At 43.5% G+C, this 18,747-nt stretch overlaps 1 protein-coding gene across 2 annotated transcripts in view; it reads left to right on the top strand.

Moving 5' to 3' along the window:
• Nucleotides 1-18,747, top strand: part of CDH11 (cadherin 11) — a 151,415-nt gene that overhangs the window by 69,866 nt on the left and 62,802 nt on the right. The window contains exon 3 of one of the 2 annotated variants that reach the window (XM_059903552.1): nucleotides 8,542-8,649. The exons of the other annotated variant lie outside the window; for it this stretch is intronic. The gene's annotated coding sequence lies outside the window, so the exon portion shown is untranslated. The remainder of the gene's footprint in view (nucleotides 1-8,541; nucleotides 8,650-18,747) is intronic. 2 annotated transcript variants of the gene reach the window in all.

Raw genomic sequence — 18,747 nt, 5'->3', positions numbered from 1 at the left:
GAATAGGATGTTGATTAGTAAACTGTACTCTAAATATAGTAGCTGCTAATGGCTATGATTTTGATTTTGGGAATTGGTGAAATGTTCTAGAATTAGATAGCAGTGGATTAATGTACAACTTTGCAGATTTACTGAAAACATGGAATTGTACACTTTAAAAGGGTGGACTTTATGTGAATTATATCTCAAGAAAGCTGTTATTTTTTTTAAGTGCTAAATTACAGTAAATCTTGTTCAGGGAGTTGAGCTTAGTTCCAATAGAAAAACGGGATGGGACAGACTGACATTGATAGGAAGGAAGCTCATACCCATTTTACAGACGAGGAAGTGAAGGGTCAGATCAGCTCCTGCTTTGCCCATGAAGCCACAGTGAATAGTGGGGCTGAGTCTTCACCTCTAGCCCTTCTTGGCTCCAGCACTTAGATGCTTCCCATACCACGCTCCTGGTGCCCAGAAAAAACAGACCCTGGAATATAACAATAACACGAAAGACAACAGTGACAGTGACTTCCCTCTGTAGAGCACCCTTGCCTCTTTTTTCTCTCATTTGTTCTTACGGTACCCCTGTGACGAGTGATCAGTATGAGTGTGCCTGCATCTGTGGAGGTGGGGTGTGTCTTAGGAGAAAAGGAGGACCGGGAGAAAGGAGATCACATCTGCTTTCCAGGCTGCATAAAGAACGCTGAATTCTCTTCTTCAGGCATTCAGGGTGTTTCCACCTCCACTTAGGGCTCTGTCTCTCCCTGGACCTTTATACGCATCCTATTTCTCCAGGGCAAGCAGAATTTCTAAGTGAAACCATAGAGATGTGGAATCCACGGATATTTAGAAACAAGGCTTGGAATTGGGTGTCCTGTCCGTTAAATATAGAAGTCAATGCTGTTTCTCTTCTCCTCTGTAGAAGGAGCAGATACACATTTCTATTGTAAAGCACACATCTAGATTAAAGTCACTTAAATCATTATCTCCCCTGCAGTTCATAAGAGAGCTTTTGATGTCATTCTCAGCTTACTAGCGTAAATAATGGGTCAAATTCTCATCCTGTTGGACAGGATGGAAATCTGACTCAGGATTTGTAAATACTGCGGCATTTCATTTATTTTCACGGGGACATTTTCTTCCCCAGCAGACAGTGAAATAACAGCATCCTGGGAAACAGCCTGTGGAGGAATCACGATGCATTAACCTAAGCAGTGAGATCGAAACAGAAGCTCTGTTTGCGATCTCCCACCAGAGCCCAAATCCCGGCAGTCCCCACTGTTTGGCTGCGTTCAGGAAGCGTAAATAAAAGTAGATCTTTGTAGAGTCAAAAGGAGCTGAGATTTAGGAAATGGGAGTCTTTCTCAAGCAGCAGACATCCTCTTTCCCAATTTCATTACAATTTTCTTAGCTTTTAAAGAAGTTAAATGAATAAAAAAATAATAATAAAAGATTAATACTTCCTGAAATATATCCCTGCCTATTTCAGAGTGTTTGCTTTTTTCCCCTCATTGAAGGGTCTGGACTAGTGGCCTGACTCAGGGGTGGGAATGGCCAGGTTCTAATCTTGTTTCTTGCTGGAAAGTGACTGCTCTGTGCTCCTCTTTGCTAATTTGTCGAATGTGGTCAACAGTGGGGTGATTATTGTAATTGCCCAATAATCAGTGTCTATAGGGATTTTGTGACCGTTGACGGAGCTATTACCTCTAATGCACTTAGAACAATGCCTGTCACATAGAGAAGGCTTCCTGAACAGGGCTCAGGGTGGTGGTGATGGCAATGCCTGAGTCTACACAATTCTAAATATCCAGGTGTTTCCAAATTCAGGTTCCTGTAGACAGAAGTTCGCAGTGAATGACGGAAACCAGGTCACAGCCAGGTTTGCACAGCACAGGCATGCAGGTTTGCCCTGGAGGGCCGGCCTCCCCTCGAGCTGGCCTGAGTGTTAGCCTGTGAACATGGCAACAGGCACGGCCTCCCTGGGCTCTGCTGGCGCCACGTGCTGGTTCCCATGCACAGCGTGCCCCTCTTTGCAGAAGGGTGGTGCCAACTAAAGTGTCCCACAAAATACAGAAGAAGCACAGTGCACGGGGCGGGAGTGGTGTCACACAAAATGACCTGGGTTGGAATTTCGGGTCTTCCTCTAACTGTGACTTTGAACAGAACAGTAACTCTCTCTTGTGCTCGTGTTTTTTTGTTTTTGTTTTTAATGGAGCAGGAAGCAGTGACCGTCTTGACTGTCTCCCAGGGTTGAAGAAGGACTTGCATGTTTTACATTGTGAAACTGTACTTTCCTTCTCCTTGCCCAGCGCGATGTAGCTCAGCACAGAGGAGAAGGGGCCACGGCGTCCCCCTCTGTGCATCATCTCAGCTTCCTTGTGAACCGCTACGTGTGACTTCTGCTGAGTGCTTTAACCTCGTTAAGTTTCTGCTTTCTCATCTGTTAAATGGGCATATTAGTTTCCTGCTGCTGCTGTAACAAACTGCCACAAACCTAGTGGCTTTAAAACAACACAACTTTATTATCTTACAGCTGTGGAAATCAGCAGCCTAAAATGGGCCCCATGGGCTAAAATCAAGTTATCCATAGGGCTGTGTTCCTTCTGGAGGTCCTAGGGGAGAATCTTATTACTTGTCTTCTTCACATTCTAGGTGTCTCCTGGGTTCCTCGGCTCATGGCCTCTTCTTTTGCCTTCAAAGTTCATCACCTCATCCTCTGCTTCTCTCATCCATTCTCTCTCTCTCTCTCTCTGTCCCTCCTGCCTCCCTTTTATAAGGACCCTGTGATTACACTGACTCCACCTGAATAATCCAGAATAATCTGCCCATTTCAAGACCCTTAATTAAACCACATTCACAAAGTCCTCTTTGCCTTACAGTTTAATACATTTACAGGTTCTGGGAATTAATACATGGACATCTTTGTGCTGGGGCATCGTTTGTACTCACAGGACTGTTGCAAGGATCAAATGAGACAATGCATGTAAAATACTTAGCACGGTTCCCAGCACATAGTAATAACTCAATACATGTTTATTCTCCTCCTTAGAATCACTGATAATGACATTTGCTTGCATACCTCCAGGAGACAGCTAGGGATTGCCACAGTTGTAAATGCCCAGCTCTGCACGCTGGCAGGAACAGTGGCCTTGTTTGGCCGTGGCTGGAGGCTTCCACTCATCTTAGCCCTGTAAGGAAGCCAGTCTGCGAAGATACTTCTGTCTGAATAATACTCCCTCCAACAGAGTTAGCCTGACCAAGTTTTGCCTCTTTTCTAAGCTTCAGCTTTCTTATTTGTAAACTGAGGTTAGGGGGAGGAGCTTGACTCTGGGGCCCCGGGGTTCAATGGTTCTTCTGTTGAAAATCTATGAACTATAAGAAATGATCACAGGTGAACCAAAAAAAGTGCAGGTTGGTGTTAAGGTATGCTTACTGGCTTCTCAGGGAAAACAGCCCATTGCAAAACAACAACAATAGAAACAGCTATCATCTTCTCTTGCTTTCCATGAGCCTTCATCAGGGTTTCTAACTGCGGGTGCTTCTGGCTCAGGCTGGGCCACGTGATGACGTAGACAGGAGGCTGGCACTGGGTGCTTTCTGTAATGTGTGGATCCCAGGTAAGTGAGGATGTGAGCTCAGGTTTCCAAGATTAAGGTGGGGGCTGAATTCTTCTATTTAGAAGATACATCGTTCATGGATCCAGGATTGGAGAGGAAAAAAGCAAAAAGAGGAAGAAGTCTACTATGTGTCAGACATGTAGGGATGCTGTCTTTGTATCATTTAATTCCCACCACTTTGCCTGGGCTGGGGAGCATTTTATGTCCATTTTTCAAATGAGAAAACAGAGTGTGAGAAAGATTGACTAATTTGCCTGATGCCTCACAACTGGTAAGTGACTCGAGAAGAAGGAAGTTGAATTAATACTTCAAATCCAAAACGGAGCTTCTTAGCTATAGCAGTGAGCCTTCCTCAGTCTGGGCGATCTGGCTTTCTCTGGTACATGGCAGGCCACTGTGAAGTGACTTGGTCAGCCCCCTGAATGTCTCCACTCTCCCTCCCTAGTGGACAGAAAGCCAAGGCCACAGTATATTTCATCATTTCCTCTTTTACCCAAATTCTTGTGAAAAAAATCTCCATCTGCCCTGTCGTCTCCTTTACAGCCCTCTGTCTTCCCATCTCAAATCCCTCTTTTTCCAAGTTATTTCAGGCAAAGTCGAGTGAGGGATGTTTGCAAACAAGTTGAAACCCTTGCATCCCAGTGATCCCTCTCGCCTCTAGAGTTCACCTCCCATTGGAAGCTGGACACTCGTTGCCTGTGGCACCGTCTTCACTGATGATCTCTCTGGGACTCTTCTGGGGGATCTGTGTTTTGAATCATTTTAGAAGTGGCAAGAGCACTGTCTTGGGAGAATATTGGAAGCTTGTCAGAGCCACGCAGAGACAAGATGGCTGCAGGCCGTGAGGAGGTCCTGCCACTTAACGTGGGTTGTGGTGACCAGTGACTTGTAACTCTGATGAGATGGGTCTGCATGTCTTCTGTGACTCAGAAGCTGCCTCCAACAGGACATTTGGATGCATGGATTCAGGTGTTGGCACAAAATTAATCTCTTTAATTGCAAACCACAGTCCCTACAGAGGAGGAACACAGCAGGCACCTTCCAAGCAGGTGCAGTATCAGATCCAGCACCTCTAAGAGCCCTGAGCAGAATGAAGCCAAGCCTTGAATCAAACACAAATCAAGCCTTGAATCTGACCTGGTGCAAGGTGCAGTGAAAGTCAGGAGGCTCTAGGGGCGGAAAAAAGAAAACAGATACTATAGAGTATTTTTTTTTTCTCTATGAGAAAGGCTGTACTAATTGGGCAATCCTTAAAGTCAAATTGCTAAAAGTAGAACCTCTAAGATCAGATGGTCAGGGGTGGTATTAGTTGTGTGACCTTCAGTGAGTTATTTAACCTCTCAGAGTTTCAATTTTTCACCTATAAAATGGGGATAACAGTAGTAAAGAACCCATAGATTTTTGCAGATTAATGAAATAAAGCACGTAGACTGCTAGGTGCAGTATTCAGCATGGAATAAGCACCCCGTGATTGTGAGCCCCCCCTACCATCGGCTGCTGTTAATCAGCTGTGTCCTCCTGGATGAGAGGAAGGCCAAATGGGAGCTGATTTTGGAAACCCTGATTCCTCTCAAGGAAATTTTTTCCTTTCTTGGGGCAGGATTTTCAGCCTAAGCCCTACTCTCAGATAGCAGCCTTCACCTTCACTAGTATCTCTGAACATTAGTCTGACTTATTCTTTCACTCTCCATCAATAAAACGAGGATAATAATAACCCTTGCTTTTGCTGGCTGATGTGTAACATGAGCTAATGTGTGTGAAAGTCCTTTGTAAATTACAAAGTGCTATAAAGTATGAATTATTATTGTGATTGCTCCATTCTAGGCATCTCATAAACAATGCAGAAAATTAAGGATGAGTACTACTGGTATTCAAAAAGCATTTATGCCTTTTTAAGTGTGTGACTATAAATGATCAGCAGATGGACTTGATACTGCAGTCTTCAATCTGGCTTAAATACTGCCCACTGAGGGCAGCGTTCTAGCAGGGGCAGTGCCAGCAGGCAGTGGAGCATAATGGTTAGCGGGGGCAGCTCTGGGATTCCACCAGGTTTGAATACCAGCCACTGATGTGCTTTGTGACTTTGCCCAGAATTACCAAAGGACTTCTGAACCTCACTTTCCTAATCTGTAAAGATAGTAATTCGTACCTCACTGAGTTGCTGTGAGGGGTAAGTAACATAATGATCATCAAGCTCTGGACACATTACCCAGTATGGTGATCTGGAGGACCTAGAAACCTCCCTCATTGCAGCCCCCTTGCCTTCTGACTGACAGGTGTGCTCTCTTTCACCTGAGGATTCCCACTGAAACGCTAGTCAGAGTTAGAGCCCTCGCTATCTCCGGGGCTCCCAGCAGCCTCACCGAGGCCACTGCCACACTCACTCAGCAGCTCAGCACCTGGCTTGCCCTGCTGTTGTTCAGGCCTCCAAGGTCAGTTCCAGTATGGCCAGGCCTTTGCAGATTCCAGTGCCTCCTACTGATAAATCTGTGTGTGTGCTCAGTGGGGTGGGGCATGATATAGAGCAGGAGACCACCTATTAAAGCCAGTGTGAACAGCCTGAATTCTTGGCCACAACCCTGCAGTGGTGAGGGGCCCACCTGGGCTCCAAGCACCGTACGTTACCAGCCAGATCCATCTGGACAGTCCAGACACAGCCACGTGCACACTGATTCAGTGACAAACCAGAGAAATGTAAAATTGACCTCAACACTATTAAGTTCTAGGGGCCGAGGCTTTAATGCTGACAATGATAAGAAACAGTATTTATTGAGCACTTACTACATGCCACATACAGTGTCCAGCACCTCACAAGAATTATCTCATTTAATGCTCACAACCACCCAAGGGGAAATGTGCTATACTATTTCCCCACTTTTCAATTGAAGGCATGTGATGAGGAAGAGCAGAGGCAGGCTTTAAACCCCATGCTCTTGGCCACAGCAGTGACCATGGCTCATGGGGTGGGGGGTGGAGGCTCATGGCCTGGGGGCAGGTGACTGGGAAGAACTGACAATCACAATGGTCTTGCTCAGCCTGCACTCTGCCCTTCTCCTTCTGTGTCAGTGTCCTGGGGCTGCCATAATAACCAGGTACCACAAACTGGGTGGCTTAAACAACAGAAATTTGTCTCACAGTTTGGGAGGCCAGAAGTCCAAAATCGAGGTGTTGGCAGAGTGGGCTTCTTCTTGAGGGCTGTGAGGGAGAATCTGTGCCCCGCCTTCCTCCTAGCTTCTGGGGGCCTCAAGCAGTTTTTGACTTATAGATGGTGTTCCCCAGTGAACAAATGTCCCCTTTTAATAAGGACAGCAGTCATAGTGGATGAGAGTCTACCCTAATGACTTCATCATCATCTTAACTTGATCATCTGCAAAGACCCTATTTGCAAATAAGGTCACCTTCACAGGTACTGGGAGTTAGGAGTTCAGCATCTTTTAGGGAAACAATTCAGGCTATAATACCATCCAAGCTCATTTCTAGGGTTACCACTTTAGACACAAATGTGTCCACTATAAGTCTTTTGCCACAGACTCAATCAACAAGTATTCATTGAATGCTTCCCACGTGCTCAATATATCAAGCTACCCACTGGAAGTAAGATGATGAACAAAACACATGTGACCCCCATCGTCATGGAGCATGGATGATGCACTCTTGGAGAATTTCAATCACTAGACCCTCACAGTCCTACAGCTAAGCCTTTTATCAGTAATTCCAAATGCCTCATCTAAAGGGATAAGTGAATGTAGCTTCATCGTTCTGAGTAAATCTAAAGAGAGTAACCGGACATAAATATTAATATTTGATTAACTTCATTTGCATGTACACATCTCCAGTTCATCCATTGCTTTGCAAAGTGGCATGTGATTTCTTAAAGTCTCTGTGTGTTTTTTTCCCCTAGTTTACTGGTAGGGTGTTATCACAGGCCTCCCAGACCAAACACTGCAAATAGAATGATTTTAACCAGTGTACCACTTATTAGATGGAAGAGCAATTAGCCTGTGCTCTGTTTAATTAAGCCTCACTTAATGGGCAAACGTTTTCTTTAACGGGCTTGCTGTCACCTCCTCAGTTATTTAAGGCAGGTCATTTCACAGCAGGGGGAAAAAAAGAAAGAGATAGGAAAAAAAATTCTCATTTGCTCCAAGTCGATTGGTCTGAGGAAAAGCTTGGCTGTCTAGAAGATGCCTAATTGCCTCTGTGATCCTGTGTTTAGTCTGTATTTAGTCTTACGCTTCTTATTGAAACGCTAATCAGGGTTAGGTCTCACCTCTTGAATGATTTTGTAAAAACTTGATATTCCTCTGCTTAGCTAGGAGTGTCTGCATGCAAGTATAATGCCACTCCGACTGAATGGAAAGATAACTAATGCCCTTAATTTTGCAAAGAGGGCTCTGATTTGGTACATACAGTACAGATCAGGGGAAATCAGAATAAAATTAATTTCCTTCTTTGCATAGGCACCACCTCTGTTATACCAAGAGCCACTTTTCTTTGGCTGAGTTTATTGGGGATTTGGAGAATGCTTGGAACGTGTATTTGAGCTTATTTCCTGTAGCTGGGGTCAAATTTAGGTTATGACATTTTATCTGGTGTCAGAACTTGGGGAACTTAAGTTCTTTGACTCTCCGTTTCATCTGTCAAGTAGGAATAATTATCCCTACATCACAAGACTGTAAGGAGTTCAAGTATCATTCATGCTCCTAGCTCAAGGTCTAACATTGCAGGCATGCAATACAATATATTACCTGCCTCTCCCTTTGTTCTCTGTCCCTTCCCCCAACCACCAACCCTTGAAGGTGGGACAGATGTGGTTGGTTTTGGGTTTTGTTTTTCCCCCACAGTCGTAACACACTCACCTTAAATCTGAGTCATAGGCACTCTGCTGCTTCTGAGTTCTAAGGTCTTAACACGTCTAACGATGAAAAATGACTAATTGAAGCAGGCACCCATTTATTTTGACAGAGGAGAACCACAGTGATGGACATTTGGCTATTTTCGCATGGTCAACTGACTTGCTGCTGACTTTCCGTCTTTGCATGCTGCAGTACAGGTATGAATCCATGCATTGCCTTCACCTGCATTGGCCAAAGAGTAAACGCTATCAGTATTATAATTATGATTTATTATTTCTGCTTGTGGTCTGCCTTGTGCCTACTTTTCCTGCCTCACCCACTTCCTCTTCTTGAGCAGTTCCTGTGCTTTCACAGTCCCACATTCCCATTGTTACCCAAACACAGCATCTAATTCCATGCCTTAGATGTTTGTTCCCGCTGGTCTGACCCTGAACATCCGATTCATTCATATATTTCAAGACTTAATTCTGGCTTATCAAGTAAGTCTTCTCTGACTAACCACATCCTCGTGCCCTCATTTATGTGAGTCTCCTATGAGTTCTCTCAGCTCTCTCATTTCCCCATCAAAGAACCTTCCACATTGTTTCCCAATTTTCCAGTCTGCTGCCCAGCCTGCCGCCACCACCATGAGACACTCGGTGACTTGAGGACCATGACAACATCCTCTTGTTATTCCCTCTGCTTAACTCAACACCAGGTTCCCACTTCATGCTGAGGGCACGTTTGGCAAATGCATTTTTATTAATTTCTGTGTGTGTGTGTGTTTGTGTGTGTGTGAATAAAGATCCATGAATGCTGCCTTATGAAATGACCTTGGAAGTTGCCTGCTAATCCAGCATGGTACATGCTCCTAATATGAATGATCCTGACTCTCAGATTTGGGTATTGGTTATTTTCTCAGAACCAGTGTCAAGTCAGAGGATGAAAGAGAACATTATTCCTAATTCCTCAATCATTAGCACTATAGATAATCCTTTCATCCTTAGGCCTTTTACATTGTAGTTCACCTGTCAATATCCAGTGGCCTATTCTACCTTCTCCTGGGAAATCTAAAATCCTTCCGTGGTTTTCTCTGACCTCAGTTACACTGATTTTAAAAGTTTCCAAACTGTCAACATTTACCCAAATGTGATCTCTTCTGCCCAGTGATGTTGCTTCTGTGAAGAAATAGTCAAGAGAATTCTGAGTTCACAGAGAAGATATTTGAAGACAAAATGATTCTGGAAATTAGGATAAAAATAATTTGAAGCTTGAAGATTGGCTTACCTAGTCCCGTTCTTTATTTGTACAAATGTTTCCACTTTGTCAGACAAAATACAGGACTTCCAGTTAAATTTGAATTTCAGATAAACAACAAAGTGTTTTAGTATAAATATGTCCCCCAAATTTTATAAGACATACTTGTACTAAAAATAACTGTTGTTTCTTTGAAACTCAGATTTATTTGGATGTCCTGTACTTTCATTTGCTAAGTCTAGCACCCCTGCTTTCCACTAAAGTTAATGACCTGCCCACTATGATTTGATAGGCTTGACATCAGGCATGATAGGGTGGGAAACATGCAGGCTTTCTGAGACCCAAACCAGTATTCATTCCTAAATCATATGATTGGGAGTGGAAATTTTTCTACTGTAACACAAAGGGCTTTCCGCAAGTTTGTGATCCTAGAAATCTGCCCCATCTTAGCAAAGCAAGAGTTGGTTCAACACGCAACCCAACTCAAGAAAAGTGAGCCATATTAAAACAGTTTTATCAAGGGTAATTGCAACATAGTTTTGTCAGTTCAGCACACCACAAGCCTGACTGCAAATGCCAGGTATGTGCCCATTGAGGCCAGGCTCTCTCTAAAAAAATTGCTGTTGTTTTCCGTTGTGTAGGACATTGAGAAAGTAACAAAAGCAACTGTATTGAGGATTACCAGAGCCATACAATAGAATATGGGCAAACAGTTTACTCTGAAGCCATCCATTTATCCAGTATGCATGATGTCTAGCTGTCTCCAAAATAAACTCCGATTCTCCACGCTCACTAAGGAACTGACTTAAAATTCTTTAGCCAGTTATAAGTAAAATAATTTTCACTATTCTGCTATAATCTGAATTTCTCCTCTTTATCATGCTTTCTTGTTCCAAGATGGCTTCACTAGAAAAAAAAAATCACATCCTTGTCTTAAGGTCTTCATTACTCTTTTTTTTTTTTTTTAACATCTTTATTGGAGTATAATTGCTTTACAATGTTGTGTTAGTTTCTGCTGTATAACAATTCATTACTCTTTGCAGAAAAAAAAAATGTATCTTTTCTCATCTACCTGCTCAAAGTGCAATCTCAGTGCCAAGTTTGTGACTTGTAATGATTTGAAGGAGACATTGCTTCTTTTAAATATGTTCAACAAAATGTCTGCTTGCTTTTTCTTATGACCCCAGGAAGATATTTTTTGGATTTTGGTTTAGATATGCCTGGTGTTTCACTCTGAGTGTTCTCAAAGTGAAACTTCCGTCTCCTCCTCATGTCAAGAAACCTGTACTCTAGGGCTTCCCTGGTGGCGCAGTGGTTGAGAATCTGCCTGCCAATGCAGGGGACGCGGGTTCGAGCCCTGGTCTGGGAAGATCCCACATGCCACGGAGCAACTCGGCCCGTGAGCCACAATTACTGAGCCTGCGCGTCTGGAGCCTGTGCTCGGCAACGAGAGGCCGCGATAGTGAGAGGCCCGCGCACCGCGATGAAGAGTGGCCCCCGCTTGCCACAACTAGAGAAAGCCCTCGCACAGAAACGAAGACCCAACACAGCCATACCATACATACATACATACATAAATAAAAAGAATGTAAGCAGACAAGAATAGCATTAAAAAATAAAAAATAAAAAAAAAAAAAAAGAAAGAAACCTATACTCTATACTCACTTATGGTTAAGAGTCACTTTTCAATCTGGATACAATCTGAAAAGCCATTCCGTTTTCAGAAAAGCCATTCCATCCTGTTGCCAGGATGCATCCTGGGTAACACTTAAATCTTTCCTCTTCTGTAGGAAGATCTTAATGGTTACCCAAGAACTGAAGGCTGGGCATCTGTTGAAGAGGGTGTACAAGCTGGTGAAATACTGACATAAAATAAGAATTTAACTTATGTAGCAGCCGAGGGTTCAGTTCACTCCCTGCTGGATAAAACATGATTCAGCAGCAAGGTGCAGAGACTCTGCCATAGGGCCTGTTGGGACATCTCAGCTGCAGAGTGAGAAGGGCAGGAAGGTGAGACACAGGCATGTGTTTGTTTGTGTGTGTGTGTGCGTGTGTGTGTTTGGTTGGAGCGGTTAGCTAGAATAACTCTAATGCAGTAGAAAATATTAAGATCCCAGAATCCCAGAGTCCTTGCTCTGGGTTGGTCCAAAGGGTATACATCTGAGGGAGAAATACAGTCATCACCAGAGTTACACAGCAGATACAGGCCGGAGGCAGCATCATTTACTGTCTCCTCTGCCCAGATAGAAGGGAGACCCCAAGAAGTAGGTAAAAATGCCAGAGTCAGGGGCAGACCCCAGGGAGAAAAACCTGGCATGGCCTAGGTACAACCTCAAAGCCCTAGGCAGTCCAACTGCGCTTATCACCAGAGAAGCAGTCATGGTGAGGATTAGGTAGTGGGTTTCCAAAGAAACAAGGCATCAACTCATGATGTGGAGGGCATGGCTTCTGAGGAGGGATAAGAAGGGGGCTTTAGTACTGCCCTTCCACTTCTACATTCCAAAATTCTACCCATCTGTTTCCAGATCTAGGTTCTATTTCCTTTCTTGGTGAAGTGGCTATGCCATCCTGAGTATATTTTGACCTCTCTGAATGTTCATCTTTACTGTTCATTTTAATGAGCTACTTAATCTGGGGTTGTTAGTATTTTCTGAATGTGTATATTTGTCAAATCAACTAGCTTTCAAATTCTGAATCTTCCCTCCCCAACCCGCCCCGACCTTGTGAGTTCTGGGTGGGATTTATTAGGTTGCTGGACTTTAGATCTTAAAACGTCTATGCATAGAAGAGATGGAGGATGGGAATTTAGACCTTGGGGATGCAGAGGGTCCCAGCCTGGGATACCCAGTGAAGAGGTTGGATTCAGAAGCAGGAAGAGACTGAATGAGGAGACCAAGTCATGTTTCTATGTCCCTGAGGGCAGCCATCCTTGAGATGCAAGAGTGGGCATCTCTGTCATGGATGTCTTGCCAGGAAGGCTAAGTAAGTCCTTGATGATAAAGTTCATGACTTATACAATAACTACTTTGCTGTTCAGTCTTCATCTACTCCTTGTGTGACTGGGGCAACTCTGGTCCAAGGGACTTCCCCTTAGTAGGTGATGCTAGAGAGCCCATTCCACTTTACCAGCAGTACCATGGATTGCAAAAGTCTGCCTTTCTGATAAAATCGTTTTGGAAAGAGGTACTTGATTAAAGGATGTAAGATTCTTGAGAGCAAGGGCAGAACCCACCCCTGCTGCACATGCTTCTCCTGGGGAGACATCATGGCATACCTGGGAAATATCCCATTGTACTTCGTCACCTTGGTGCTCTATACACTGATTAAAGTTTTATATTTTTTGTTTGTTTACGTAATTTTGTTAAAAAAAAATAAAAAGGTTATTGTCACCTCCTCTCCATTTGCTGTTAAAAACAGGATTGAATCTCCTTTGCAGTGTGGGTATTGAAGCAACCAGTGGTCTTCCTGTCAGAGAATACTTCTGGGCTTCACCTTGGATGCCCTCAGATGAACTGTTGATGTGTGGGACTTGCCTCCATCAAGGCATAATCCTTCCTTCCATGAGCTACATACCTAATCTTTTCAATGATGATTAGCTCATGAGATCTCACAGAGCTATCTCACGTTGGGCTGGTTCCTATTGTTGGAAGACATTTATTGTCTGGCTGCCTTCCTATAGTTCCCTGCATCACTTGCATATTATTACTCATTAGCACTTTCTTTGAGGCTGAGGCAGTGAAGGATGTAGAGGAAAATTTTGTTCTAAAGTGGAAAATGTTGTGAGAGAGAGGTTTGGAAATCATGATTCATTCCTTCAAGGACTATTTGGAAGTGTGGGGCAGGCTGGAGAATACCTAGGGAAGGGTTGGGGCAATTCCTCTAAGGAAATGTTAAGGGACTGGTTTTGTTTGAAGTGGAGAATTAATTGCAAGACTCTTGGAGGAAATACGCACTCTCTAAAAATGCTAGTAACCTGAGTTCCTTGAGAGCAAAGAATATGTTTCACCTAAGTTTGTAGCATTTAACTATTGCAGAAATCCTACAACTATTTATTAAGTGGTTGCGATGTGGAATAAGATCTTGCTGAGCTCTGAGCATCCCCAGAAGGAAAAATTAAGACCTTCAGAGGACAATTACAGAGAAGTTCATCATCAAAGGTGGAAAGATAAGAGCTTCCTAATGGGCCATATATGGCTTCAAATTTCATTTCAGGTGCCAACTAAACCGAATGCTCTGAAAGTGAAGTTCCTCTGGCCCTTGTTTCCTTATCTGGACAAAGGAGGCAATAATGCAAAACTCTCAAAGATGCTGGAGGGAGAGAGGCTATAAAGAATCTATATAAAGCACCTAGCACCTAGCAAGGTGCCTACCACACAGTAGGTGCTCATAAAAACAGAATCTAGTTTGTAGATGATAACTCACTAACAGTTATGCCACCCCCCTCTTCCCCATGGACTGGGCTGTTTCAAAAGGAGGCTGAATGGAGAATGAGTGATTTGCCAAGATGGCCTCCCCTAACTCATCCGGTCAGGTGAGCCCACCCTCTCATGTGACAAGTACTTGGCAGCTTTGTCCATACTCCTTATGATTGCTCCATTCTCATCCCATATCAAGGATAACTGAAAGACCCTTAGTCTCTGCAGAGAAACTTCTGGCCTTTATCCCTATTGAGTCTGGGTCCTTGCTGGAATCAGGCATCCCCCTCTCCCCAACACACACACCATCCCTTAGGCAAGGAGGTCAGTGTCTTCACAAGTCACCACTACAGAATCCCCTCTGGTCCTGGGGCAAACAAAAAGGATGCCCGTGTACATTTGCAGCATCTGGCAGATTTTATAACCTTATCAGAGAAAAGGAGTGAAATCACATCTCTTTTCTGTAACAATAACAGGTCATTTACATTTATCTACAATCCACACCACTAAAGGTTAAAAGCCAAAACTTTAAAAATTACTCAAAGAAATGGAAGTTGCCATTGCTGTCAGCATTTCATCATGCGTCCCCTCACCTGTGTAGCCCACATTATGCTTTTACAAAGAGCTTCCCAAACCATTATCTTATTCGACCCTCAACTTAACTGGGGAGCCAGGGAGGTCATGCATCATTTGCCCTTCTTTTCAGAAGAGAAAACAGATCCACAGAGGTGAAGTGAGCTGTCGGTTGTCAATGGTCCCACGGTTTCCTGAACCCGACCTCCTCCCTGAACCAGATTATAGGCACTGAAGCAGGAACTTACTAGCTGTTGCTGGATTGAGACAGCAAGTCTGTTAGGTATCAAGATCTCAGGAGCGGTTTCTTTTTTCCTTTATTTTTTCTAAGGCAGCTGAACTGCTTTTCAAGGAAGCATTTTGCCCAGTCTAGCTGTGTGTCCTGTTTGCCGTGGAGCATGGGGCCCGTTGGCTCAGCCGTCCCCCACCCGTTGTAGTCCTATCCCTTGATTTTTCCAGGCATTCTGCTAATGTCATGTGGAGAGTCACCGTGTTACCCAGCCCTTTATTTGACAGATCGGAAAGCTGAGGTCTAGATGATTGGCCGTAAGCAATGAGTTCACGGCAGGTTTTGAATGCCTAGAACAGTGTTCTTTGTCCGCCTTCATTCCCTGAAGAGACACTTCTGCTTAAGGTGAGGATGTTTTAGTGCTCAAGACCAACGCTGACTAATAATAGAAGTTGTTTTTTGATGATTGAAATCACCATTGAGCACTTGAAATGGGACTAGCATGTGCAGGAAGTACATTTTAAATTTCGTTTAATTTAGGTGAATTTACATTTTAAAAGCTACATGTGTCTAGGCTGCTACCATATTGGATAGCACAGCTCTAGATCAGTGGTTCTCAGCTTGAATGTACCCTGCAACCACCCGGGGAACTTCAAAAATACTGAATCCTGGTTTCTTTGCTTTCAAGTGGTTTAGAGTAAGGCCTTGGCAATGGGATTTTTCAAATAACCTCGCTCCCCCCTGGTTAATTCTAATACGCAGAAAAGTTCCTGAGACACTGTCGTCTAAATTTTAAGCCCTATGAGGGGCAGAGGCCATGTCGGCATATACATCACTGTAGTCAGGGGCAAGGAATTCAGTGAGAAATTAGCTATGTTCCCAAATCTTAGGGAACTTTATGTATCCTAGGGAAAAGGAAGGGTTAAAAGTGCCCTTATTAAATTGCTTAAAAGGACAGTGTGATCAAAGGAATGGAAATGGTCCTTCTTCCTGGCAGAGGGAGAGGATGAAGTAGGTCTCTTTGTGATAATGACTCTGGTAATGAATTATAAGTAAGGTATGTATTTCTTCCAGAAATGCATTTGTAGCAGTAGATGTTTTTGCCAAGCAAGTGAACTCACGTCTGTAATTCACAATAGGATTAACCTGGGATTATAGAAAATCTAATTAATTGAACCATAGCATCTGAGACCCACAAAAGACACTTAGCGTTGCCTTTGAAAGTCCTGCCTATCTGAGAGTGTTTGGCGTATGCTTCAGAAAATGCTCTGCACACGTACAAGGCACTTGACGAGTTTGCTGTATCCCATTACTTTTCTTTTATGCTTAACTTTTTAAAAAAAAAAAACCCTTACTTTTGATAAATGACATTAATGCATTTGAAAAGAAAGAATTGGGCTTCAAAGATTGGATTATTTGAAACGACAATGCGATCATTATGAAGCTATTGTTGGTGTCTGGTTTCTGAAAACAAGGTGGGGCGGGAACTCTGTGGGGTATGTAAAGATACAAAAAAAGCCATTTAAAATATGGCAGAGTTTAGTCTACTCTTAGCATGATAGCATAGTTTGGGGAGGTCCATTAGAAAGAGACCTCCAGAACAGCCCACCCACACTCGGGTAAAAATCAGGCTTCTGATAATTGGAAGCAGCTTGACTCTCCATTCCTCACTCCTGTTCAGTGGCTGATTAAGCTGGACGGATGCACGCGGACCGCAGTGGATTGAGGTCACAGGCTGGCCTTCTCAGAATTCTAAAGGCTCTCGGAGGTGGTGATTGGAGGCACTCTCTCTCCTCGCCTTAGTAATTATTTCAGAAAACCACATCAAGCCCTTGTCAGTTATTAAGGCCACCCTGGGTAACTCCTCCTCTTATTGTTTATGCTTTAAAAAACAGACTTTGTGGAAAGTAGTTCTCTGCAGGATGTCACATTCTAGCGAGAATATGTAGATTGCTTTTCCTCTTCCAATTCTCCACTGATCATCTTTAAAGAGCTCCCAGGTCCTTATTTCTGAATGTCTGTTCCTTTCTTGAACCTGGACTGGCCGTTTCCATAGAAATCGTTTGAAAAGGAGGACTGCTTTTAATCCAGGTTTTGAGGGGAAAGGGCAGGGTAGATGTTATAAAGATTATCTTTCACTGTCGATACTTGTTCCTCCCCCTATATTTTCGCTCTATACAGTGAGGTCTTTAGGTTTTGTTCATGCTGTCTTTTATTTTGCAAGTTACTTATCATTTCTGTATCTCAGTTTTCCCATCTGTCTGTTGAAGAAGGACGAATAGTGGAAAATCTAAGCTAGGATTTCCCCCAGTTCTGAGATTCTAAGATTGATTAATGCAGCAAAATGTCCGAACTTGAAACAGAAATGCTGACACTTGACAATACCTACTACTGGAAGAAGCTGGGAACTGGACTTACTCTGAGCTTTCCACTTGAACGTCAATCCATTGGCTTTACAAGCTTAATATGTTCAAAACCAAACTCATGCTCTTTATCCCCAAACGAGTGTCTTCTTCTTTCGAGGCCAGGAGCAGCAACCCTGTCTTCTCACTCTCCCCAGACTGCAGTTGTATCCTGTGCCCTCAATCTGTCCAGTTCCCAAGGCCCTTCACATCGCATGATTTCTAGAAAGTCCTTCTTTCCTCCATACAAGGCTTATTTTTCTAGTTCAGAACCATACTATCTCTCACCTGAACTATTGCAATGACTCCAGGAGTCTCCCTGGACTCATATATTAGTATCATTGCATTTAACAATCCCTATTATAAATATCGGTTTGTCTGTATCTCCTTAATGGACAGCCTCCTGGAGACCTTTGTAAGGCTTGCACCGTATTGCATGTTGTATGTGTATTATATGCCATATTCATGCATCCAGGGCTTAGAGTACATATTTATGTATTCTTGTTGAAGGAACAAAACTCCTAATTTATCATCTTTATCACCTGCTGTGTCTCAGCCCATGTTAAGTACTACACGGAGTTCTCTTCATGCACCATCTTGTTTCATTTTAGAACTCCCCCGTTAAGACTGGTCCTGGTGTTCTTCACATTTTCAGTATTGCGGTGTGGAGACCTACAGAGGTTGAGTCACACACGTAGTGAGTAGTAACTCTTGAGCTGTAATCCTCTAACCCCATCTGACTCCTGAGCCCATGCTCTCAACCATTTTGTCAGAACTGCCATTTCTCATGTTGGTTTATCCTATATACCCCTGACAGCTCGGACTCCATCAATCTCCTGACCAGAGGACTTAATGGATTCCCACTGTCCATCAGGTAAAGTCCTGATGCCTAATGCTGGGTTTTAATACCTGTCACATTAGCAGGTCTTGCACTGCCTAGTCCCAGAGGGCACCATTCACATTACATCTGATGTAAGTGGGACTCCTGGAGTTGTGCATGGAGCAGCCCTGCCAGTGCAGCAGGATCCAGACCTTCTAAATGAATTTTCATCTCTCTCCATCCAGGGAAAGTTGCTGTGTCTCAGCCCAGCACAGACTCACAGCCTCCTGTAGACAGCTCCTTAACAGGAGCTATTGCCAGTCTTCTATTTTATAGAAGGAGAAACTTAGCCCCAAAGGAAGAGTGTCTTTTCTAAGGTTACACAACTGTTTAGTGGCAGAACCTTTGCTACAACACAAGTGTCTTGACTTTTGTTCTACATCTCTCCCTATTGCCCAGTATTCCTTGGAAATTTAGAGAAGAAATAGGCATTTTCTACATCTGAACAAAGGATCTCCACAGCTTTAGTACTTCACCCTTGACCAGGGGAAGAATCACCTAACTTTTCCTCTTGATTATTGTATTGATAGTTTACTAGGTTTGCTGTTTGATGATAAAAG

This window comes from Balaenoptera ricei, chromosome 19 (assembly GCF_028023285.1).
Source record: "Balaenoptera ricei isolate mBalRic1 chromosome 19, mBalRic1.hap2, whole genome shotgun sequence".
Lineage (NCBI taxonomy): Eukaryota > Metazoa > Chordata > Mammalia > Artiodactyla > Balaenopteridae > Balaenoptera > Balaenoptera ricei.
The sequence above is the reverse complement of the archived record's forward strand: the minus strand, read 5'-3'. Positions and strand labels throughout refer to the sequence as shown.